This window comes from Hydra viridissima, unplaced genomic scaffold (assembly GCF_058129835.1).
Source record: "Hydra viridissima isolate aposymbiotic clone 2 unplaced genomic scaffold, HvirCarnegie_v1 scaffold_1, whole genome shotgun sequence".
Lineage (NCBI taxonomy): Eukaryota > Metazoa > Cnidaria > Hydrozoa > Anthoathecata > Hydridae > Hydra > Hydra viridissima.
In genome coordinates this window covers 41219165-41229900 of record NW_028324300.1, presented here as the reverse complement: position 1 = coordinate 41229900, position 10736 = coordinate 41219165, and the positions used below count along the sequence as shown (strand labels likewise).

The 10736-nt window shown below is 28.8% G+C and overlaps 1 pseudogene; it reads right to left on the bottom strand.

Moving 5' to 3' along the window:
* Positions 1 to 2485: 2485 nt before the first annotated feature.
* Positions 2486 to 3755, bottom strand: LOC149895055 (uncharacterized; annotated as a pseudogene).
* Positions 3756 to 10736: the final 6981 nt, after the last annotated feature.

Below are 10736 nucleotides of genomic sequence, written 5' to 3'. Positions count from 1 at the left end.
TTGTTAAAAAGGAATATTAGGTAGTTTCATTATTGGAACTTACTGCTTTTATTTATTTACTAAAAGCCAACATTATGCTAAAAATGCAGTTTATATCTTAATTTGATTTTTTTTTTTTTTTTTAAAATTTGTTTTAGTATTGTTAATATTTTGCACTTCGATATAGATTTTATAATTACATTTTCGATAAATGTTTATATTAACTGCCATGTCAAAATAAGTTACTATAAATAGGTAAATCGATTTTCAGTTTTTATGTGGTTTTTTTTTTTTTCCCTTTAAGATTTACGATTGAGGCATTTATACGATTTATAAAAAGAAAACCTGATTACCTTTTAATGTAAATTTTTGTCAGTTTAAATGATATAAATATATTCAATTAGTTCAATTTTTTAATTTATGTATTATGTCTAATAATATTTGTATTACGGGAACTTTTTAAACGGTGTGTGAATATTGTAGGGGATCTTTTTAAACGGGGGATGAATATTGTAGTTTTGCGCATTTGTCAAATATCGAGTTACTTAAATTTTATAAGGTGTTTAACTAATTAGCTTAATTTTGAGGAAAGAAAAAATGCTTATATATGTTAAATTCTTAAATCATTCTTTCACATTTTATTATTCTGGTAAAAGATCTTCATCAAAAACTTGATTACTCTTCATAAAAATAGATCTATTCTCCTGACCACCATTAAGGTAAAAACGGGGAAGGGAGGTCCTTTATTAGTGTCAATATATTTAAGAGTATTAAATTTCGAGTAGCAAAAGGTATATTTAGTAAATGGTAGCAAATTACTGTTTATTAAAAACTGTTGAAACAAAGAGGCCATATATAAAAATGGTCAGATTAGTGCCATAAATAGTAATGGTCAAATGTTCAGTTAACTTTAATTTATTTAGTTGTGTGCATTTAACGTTTTAAAGAATATTTCGTTTTTTAAAGAAACATGTATCAAGGGGATACCCAAAAATTAATAGTTAATGTAAAGTTAACGTTCGCTTAATATTACTCTTATTAATTAAAGTTACATGTTATAAGAAATATAACAAAAATTTTAAAGTTACATGTTATAAGAAATATAACAAAAATTTAGCTTTTTTCGTCAATTTAATGCATGATGAAGTGCTATTATTTTCTATCAGTAACTAAAAACGTATTGTTTTGAACTTAGTAATGTTGAGGAAAATGGTTCTGCCTTACACTGATATGACATAAGTCAGTTTTAAATTTCTCAAATAATGTTAAATAATTGGTAAATTATTTTACCTCCATACTTTTTATTTTAATTTTACAGATGGTTTAATTTTTTCAATTTGAAGGCGTTTTTCTAAAAGGGTGTTAGTAATGGTTTCGCAACTTTAAATTGTGGAAAACAGCCACCATAAATTAACAGACCGACCATAACCCGTATTACGGGTTGCTTTTTGCTAGTATTTATGAAACTGGTGGACTTGATAAGGCATCATACCTCTCCAAGTCCAAGATTTGTAAGAAGAGATACTATTTCTCCTGAAAAGCGTGTTGCAATGGTTTTGTACTATCTAAAAGATGAAGGCTCACTTAGAATGGTGGCAAATACATTTGGTGTTACAATAGCTACTATGCCTGTGTCACTACACCTTGTGTGTTGTGCTATAAACTTAGAACTAGGACCAAAGTTGATAAAATTCCCAAGTACAAATGAGGAAATTAATTTTATGACTTACAAATTTGAATTAAAATTTGGTATTCCACTAGTTTTAGGTTGCATTGATGGTACTCATATTCCAATTCAACAACCGCAAGAAAATTGCCATGATTATTTTTGTTACAAAATGAAATATTCATTAAATTGTCAAGCAATTTGTGACGAAAAGGGAAGATTCACAGATGTGGTAGTTTGATGGCCAGGAGGTGTCCATGATGCAAGAATGTATGCTAACGGTAATTTAAACAAAATGTTTGTTAATAAACATTTTCCATTAAAATATCAAGAGCTTGTTCCTTTGTATTCTCCTGTTTTGCCATTTTTGTTAGGGGACCCTGCATATCCTCTGTTACCAAACCTTCTTAAAGAGTATCCACATTCTGAAAGTGATAGGCATGCACTTTTCAACAACATATTGCGTTCAGCTCGTAACCAAATAGAATGTGCTTTCGGAAGATTAAAAGCTCGTTGGAGAATTTTTAATCGCTGCATAGATGTTGATTTAGAACTTACCACTTTCCTAGTTTATACATGCTTTGTATTGCATAATTTTTGTGAAGATAATGAGGTTGACATTCATAGTGAATTAATACAAGCAGAAGTAATTGCAGAAAAAAGGTCACAATGCTGTGACCATCACAACAAACTTGATAAACTTTATACCTACAATTCATCACGTGGGGTGCAAACAAGAGAAGCAGTTGCTCAATATTTAAGTGACAAATACTTGAAATAAACAATTAAATATTTCTGAAACTTGGTTTGATTATGATTGAGGTCTTCACTTATTTAATATTCCTCTTATGTATGTGTATAGTTATACATAATATAGTTCCTAAAAATCAATGTTTCGATTTTGTCTACTTTTAACATGTTGCTCTCGGAAATAGTGTAAAAATCTAATGAGGGCGTTATATTTTATTTTTGTGACACCCCCACAATATGCATTGTTTATTATTAGAATAGATTTCATAACATTAAAAACAGCAGATCACAACTTTTTGTTAATTTTATATTTTACTTTATTTACACTAAACAGAATCAAGATAAAGTTATTATCAATAAGATTATTGACGCTGAAAACAGTGTTACAGTGGTTTTGGAAACGACGGTGGTGAAAAACTTTTGGACATTGCTGGTAAATTTGCATAAACCATATTGCAGTTTGGCCATTGCATTCGTTGATTTTGCATAAAAGAATTAACTAAGATGGAAAGGCCCTCTTTTATACCGTCACCAATGAAGGTTACTGAACTAGCCATCGCTTCAATAGCATTTTGAGTTTGTTTTGAAGATTGTTCCATGGCTTGTATTAGATTGCACTTTAATGTTATTTCCTCTCTTGCTAGATCTAATTGCATCATGTCCCGTTGGTATGCAGACAGTTTTTTTTCATTTTATCTCGCTTTGTATCTTTGATAAACATATGGTCTGTTTTTGATTTACTCATAAGATTTAAACTGGAATGACCATGGGGTATAGCTCCTACAGAAGGCGAACCACTCCATATTTCTCTTAACTTTTCAAAATGTTCTTGAACCAAACGACCACTGCCAGATCGTGTTCCTTTATCGATGGCTGTTTTGTAACCAGATCTTAACTCTTTTATTTTTGATTTAATTCTATTGTTACCTTCCTTTTTTTGTTTTTCTTGATTATCAGTTTTCCGTTTTAAGACCAAAAGTTCTTCTGTTGAAAGATGATTGCTTTCTATTGGTTGTATTTTGCAAGGCCCAAAATCCTCAGGTGGATATATCTGTCCCATCACTTCTCTAACAGAATTATACATGGCAGGCAAATCTTTTTCAAAATTTAAACCTTTATAAACCATATCAGTTTTATAATTTACTAAGTTTTCCAATAAAACTTCTACCATTTCATCACTCCAAGTCCAATTTGGGGATTTCTCTTTATCTATCTTACAACTACTTTTTGTAATGGAAATGAGACTGGCAGATTTAATACTAATAGGATTGCTATTGGAGGTTTTAGCATTATTAAATATTTGAAAATCAATGTCTTTTAAATTTGTTGAAGAACATGGTTCCTCTTCCTCTGATTCACAACAATGATTTCATGTACTCGTCTCAGTACATAACCTTTTGCTTAGGTTGCTTAACTTACTAAAAGAAGAAAAGGAATGCAGTAAAACTTAAATAATTATACCAATAAAAAACTTAAATAATTATACCAATAAAAAACTTAAATTACACCTATAAAAAATTACACAAATTATGATTCATATGTTTTGCGTAGTTCCAGTTTTATAGAACTTAAATTAGGTACCTTCTAGTTAACTATGTATTACTAATATAATTATTTTCAATTCTCATATAATATTTTAATACGAAGTTTGTATATACATTGTTATTAAGTAATTAGAAATAAAATATAATTATATAACAAATGTAGCCAGACATAGAATTGTAATTATAAAGAGCTAATTTGCGTAAAAATTTTACTTTTCATATTTTAGTGCAGTATTTAAATTATACTTAATAATAATAATAATAATAATAATAATAATAATAATAATAGTAATAATAATAATAATAATAATAATAATAATAATAATATAATTCCTACAGAAATAAATGTTTAATGTTTAATGTTTAATGTCGTCGTTTCGTCATTAGTTACTAGGCTTTGAAAGGACGCGTTCTTAAAATGCACACGGCCATTGAAGAAAGATCCATGAAGCGAGTTTAAACTTTCTTCCTTTTGGAATTTAACTATTAGTTTAGATATATAACATAAAGAATCATATGAAGATAGATAATAATCGTTAAGATCATCTTATAATTGAAGTAAGTATATAAAATAGTTATATATACATTTTTATTAAATAAAGTATAAAGGAATTATATTTTAATTAGATAAAGTAGAAAGGATTTAAATTTTTATTAGATAAAGTAGAAAGGATTTTGATTTTTTATATCGTTTATATTTTGTTTGCTTTAGTTTTTCTTTTAGCAGTTTTGTTTTTTTATCTTATTTTTTAGAAGGAAAATAGGGGTATGTATGTTATTTAAAGTTATACTAATGCTATTTCCATAAAATGGTTATTACTACATTGGAATTTCTGTGATGCTATTAACTATTTTTGTTCTTTTTTAGAAAATTTAGAAAAGTAAATTAAACTTTTGTGCCAACACTGACATAACATGTCACATGTTATTGTATGTAAAGGTTAAAGTTTGTTATGAGGATAACAGTTCTTATGAAGAAAAAAAAGAAGGTAAAGAGTATTGTTTGTAAATATATATTTTGTATCTTTTTAAATTTTCTCGCATCATTTTTAAAATTTTTGTTTGCACACGTTTATTGTTTGCATATATGCTTTTTTGATATGTATGAGTATGTGGTAATAAGTGCTTTATAGTTGTTTTATCAATGTGTTTTTATAATAATGTTCTTAAAATAATGTAAAGTGTTTTTTTACTGTTTGTGTATGTGTTAATACGTGTTATATAATTGATTTAAAAATGTGTTTAAATATGTATATAAGGAATATATTTAACCTTATATACATATTTAAACACATTTATTGTGTTTAAAGTTGGTACATATGTTTATATTATGTTGTTTCTGTGTTTTCAAAGTGCTGTGACTTGGTAAACATCTACCTTAAAATCAATTATTGTATTTTAGAGAAGGAGCAGAACAAATGCATTTAGATTGTGCAGCTCAACGTGATACGCACGTAACGGCATGGTGTAAGTTAAATGCTGAAAATGAAAGAGCACATTGCTATTCTTAGGTAGACATTCCTTATCACTTTATATTTGATGATAAACATTGTAAATGGAAGGTTAGACAAAGGGGTGGTAATAAGGTGATAGTAAGAATGTATAAAGTTAATCGAACTGGAAAATTGTTTTTTCCTAAACTGTTACTTTTGCAAGCAAAAGGAGCAACATCTTGGGAGGATGTGCGTACTGTTAATGGTATTGTCCTTGAAACGTTATGTGAAGCATGCGTTTTGAAAGAATTGTTGTAAGATGACACTGAATGGCAGAATACTCTTTCTGAGGCGGTTTTAACAAGGACGCCAAAGCAAATTAGACAGTTGTTTTCAATTATTTTGACCTTTTGTGACTCTGACAATCCTTTACATCTCTGGAATACATGCAAAGCTTTTATGATGGAAGATTTCATTCACCACTCAATCCCACTTCTAATAGCTGAACAAGCTACTCTTCATCAAATTGAAAAGATTATTAATCAAAGTGGTAAAATGCTGACTGATTACAATCTGCCTGTTATTGATGAGTTTATTGGCTTAAATCTAGAATTTTTTGATAAAAATGTTCAACAACTGAAATAGTAGAAACTGTGTTTAAACACAATCAGCTGAAATCGTAGAATTGTGCGTAAAATGTTCTTTGCATTGGCAATGGGTGCAGAAGTTTGCATTAACTGAAAATATGAGAGTACAAGATGGGGAAGGTGAATTTTCTAAATGGCTACTAAAACTTGGGTATGGAACAATACCTGTCAAAGAGGAGGATCCCTTTAATGGATGCACTGAAATACCAAATCAGTGAATTAGTGGAAATGAATTGATTGTTGAAAAGATTTTATGGAGATGCTGATCAAAATGATTATTCTAAACGCGTGATTTTAACACCAACTAATGCTGATTCATTATCAATGAAGAAGTGCTTGAATGTCTGCCGGGTGAGGTCAAAATTTATTTAAGTGCTGATCAAATTGATACTGATGACCTGAATAAAAGAAAGAAAGAATTTTCCTGTTGAGTTTTTGAACAGCTTAACTCCTTCAGGTATTCTATCTCATTGTTAAAAATTGATATTTGGGTGTGTAATTATGCTACTTAGAAATCTCAAAGCTGGGTTATGCTATGGTACTCGAATGAAAGTTTGTGCTCTTCAAAATAATTATATTGATGCAGAGGTTTTGACAGGTATTTCTGGTGGTAAACGGGTTTTTGTTCCTCTAATTCAGTTTGCTCCATCAGATTCTAATTTACCTTTTGTTCTGAAATGTCGTCAGTTTCCTGTCAGATTGGCTTATTCAATTACAATAAATAAAAGTCAAGGTCAAACATTTGATAGGGTTGGGGTATATCTCAAAAAACTATGTTTCTCTCATGGTCAACTGTATGTTGCATTTTCAAGATTTAGTGCATTTAATAGTTTGTTTTTCAAAATTGATAAACATCTCATTCAAGATATGGTAGGTGAAAAGTGTTACACAAATAATGTTTTTTTTTTTTAAAACTTTTTTTTTTTTTCATAGTTTTTGATAAATATACCTGTCATTTAATGTTTATATGTGTTGTATGAAACTATATTTGTTTATAGCTGTATATATGTTTAACTTATGTTGTTTCCATGTTTTCAAAGTGGTGTGAGTTGGCATTATATTGAGCAAGATTGATAACCTTGCCAGCCAAGCGGTGTACTTATAGCAGAGGTGTGACTTGGCAGCATTTAGTGTCAGGCGGTTTTACTGCTTTAGAGCTAGGTTGTGTTGCCTAGCCTTTTTTAGTTATTCTGGAAACACAATAATGTCTGTTAATGATTAGCGTAATGTGTATGGGAGAGTATGCAACCTTGATCTTTAAATCTAGGGTGTGTTAATGTCCTAAATTTGAAGTAATTGAATAACTAATATTGAATATAAAAACTATATCCAATATTAGAATAAAATACTTTTACATAGTTATATGTTTAGCAAAATGATAAACATATAGTTAACATTAAATTGGTTTTCTACTTTTGCCTTTTATATTTTAATTTGGTTTGTTATTTTCGCTGGATTTTAGGATCAAGGGTGTAAATATTCTATTGTTATGTGTTATTGTTGTGAAGTTTTGTGTTGATAGACTGCTTGGCTTACCTTCACGTTTGTGTCTATTGTTAAAAAGGAATATTAGGTAGTTTCATTATTGGAACTTACTGCTTTTATTTATTTACTAAAAGCCAACATTATGCTAAAAATGCAGTTTATATCTTAATTTGATTGATTTTTTTTTTTTTTTATTTATTTTAGTATTGTTAATCCTTCGCACTTCGAAACAGATTTTATAGTTACATTTTTGATAAATGTTTATATTAACTGCCATGTCAAAATAGGTTTCTATAAATAGGTAAACCGATTTTCTGTATTTATGTGGTTTTTTTTTTCTTTAAGATTTAAGATTGATGCATTTATACGATTTATAAAAAGAAAACCTGATTACCTTTTATTGTAAATTTTTGTCAGTTAAAATGATATAAATATATGCAATTAGTTCAATTTTTTTTAAATTTTCTCTATTTTATGCCTAATAATATTTGTTGTACGTAACTTAGGGGATCTTTTTAAACGGGGGGTGAATATTGTAGTTTTGCGCATTTGTCAAATATCGAGTTACTTAAATTTTATAAGGTGTTTAACTAATTAATTAGCTTTATTTTGAGGAAAGAAAAATTCCTAAATATGTTAAATTCTGAAATTATTGTTTCTTATTTTATTATTCTGGTAATAGGTCTTCATCAAAAAGTTGATTACTCTTAATAAAAGTAGCTCTATTCTCCTGACCACCATTATGGCAAAAACGGGGAAGGGAGGTCCTTTATTAGTGTCAAAATATTTAAGAGAATTAAATTTCGAGTAACAAAAGGAATTTTTAGTAAATGGTAGCAAATTAACGTTTATTAAAAACTGTTGAAACAAAGAGGCCATATATAAAAATGGTCAGATTAGTGCCATAAATAGTAATGGTCAAATGTTCAGTTAATTTTAATTTATTTAGTTGTGTGCATTTAACGTTTTAAAGACAATTTCCTTTTTTAAAGAAACATGTATCAAGGGGATACCAAAAAATTAATAAGTCATGTATAATTAACGTTCGCTTTTTATTACTCTTATTAATTAAAGTTCATGTTATAAAAAATATAACAAAAATTTAGCTTTTTTCGTAAATTTAAAGCCTGATGAAGTGTTATTATTTTCTGTCAGTAACTAAAAACGTATTGTTTTGAACTTAGTAAAGTCGAGGAAAATGGTTCTGCCTTACACTGATATGACATGTCAGTTTAAAATTTCTCAGATAATGTTAAATAATTGGTAAATTATTTTACCTCCGCATACTTTTTATTTTAATTTTACAGATGGTTTAATTTTTTCAATTTGAAGGCGTTTTTCTAAAAGGGTATTAGTAATGGTTTCGCATATTTAAATTGTGGAAAACAGCCACCATAAATTAACAGACCGACCATAACCCGTATTACGGGTTGCTTTTTGCTAGTAATAATAATAATAACAATAATAATAATAATAATAATAAAAATAATAATAGTAGTATAGTAATAATAGTAATAATAATTCATATTACCTTTTTGTAAGTCTTTTTGAAAAATTGCAACTTAAATCGTCCATTATTTATTTCAAGCAGTTTCGCGCGTCAAATGTGATAATATTTCATCATAATAAATAAAATTTTTCGATTGTTTGATATAAACCAATACCGCGTTAAAAAAAAACTAATATGTCAATCGTGTAAATTTTAAGCATGCGCGTTTCGATTAAAAACTGTTTACATGATAAAACGCTAACCGAAATGAAATTTCATTTCGGTCATAATGACAGAAATGAAATTCTCATTAAAATTAATTTCATTTCGCCTAGTGAATGTAAACAGATATGTGTGTTTTATTACAGACCGAAATGAAAATATTTTATTTCTCCCCGACATGAAATTCCATGTAAACATACTCTTAGAAGAGTTTGCAACTGAAAGTATGTTTTGTTTGTTTCAACTTGTTTTGTTGTGGTATTTTTGTGCTATTGTTCTTTAACATTTCATGTTGTTACTTAATTAAAGACATTCATGAAGAACAAGCCTTCCACAACTAAAAAATTCTACATTGCTCACTATGCAAATAGGGCTGCTACTGCAATAAGTTTAAGAGTAGGTACTCAATTTTCGTTGTTAAATACAACGAAAACTCCATCAATCAAAAATGTAACAAGTTGGGTGAAAGAAAATGCGAAATAATTGAGGAAGTTTTTCATGAGCAGTACTGTGATGAAGAGCTGACTCAATTTCTTGCAACCAACGAGTTGATTCTGAATCGTCGTCCGATGATGGTAAGTCATTTCTTCCCTCTTCTAAAATATTAAACATCTCAGAATGTTTTCTTTTTTGCTTACTGTTGCGTTACATTTAGAAGTAGACTATATTGTTGAACCAACATCCAAAGCAGTAGCTTTTACCGCCGAGTTAAAGGTAGAAATTCCAGGTAAGGAGTTTTTGTTTTGACATTTTTTATATAAAACTTAAAAGTACTTCACATCTAAGTTCTTAGAATGGATACTTTTTACAAACACTTAGTCCTATTAATATCAGCAATAATCACGTTTTTAAATATATTTGTTGTTATTTATCAAATTAGCTTCAGTGACACTAGATACGAAAACAAAAGTCTCCTCAGCAAGTGTGTTTGAAGAGGCTTTAAACTCAGGTTTGAATCCAATAATTAGAAATGTAATAGGACCTAATTATCAACCAAAAACGCAGCAGTAGTTGTCTAAAATAAACTGTATAAATTGTACAGAACTAAAGCTTGAAAACTATATTACATATTACTTTTAATAGAAGCATCTTCAGAAGAATTGTCTTTGGAGAAAATCGCACCGCCAGAGTCGATTCAGGGCATAATATCAAATGAAGAAAAAGAAAAACTAATAAAAGGGATATTAGAGATTTAGAATTAAGTGCAAATATATAATAAATATGCCATATATGATAAGCATTTAAACAAAACACAACGTTTTTACTAGATTTTAAAATCTCTACTCCTGGTGAGTGGTACACATCAAGATCGAACAAGTACCAAAGAACGGCGTTTTTGGCGATTGCGCTTGTAGGTAGAAGACTTTTAGTTGGAAGTTCGAGTATCACTATTGCTGAATGGAGAAAGTTGTGAAGTGGAGTTCCTAGACCAAGGTAATATAAGTCGTTTGTATGAAAAAATACCTTGGCAAAAATTGCAGTGTGTGTACTACGATACATGCAGACAAAATTTCACAAAAA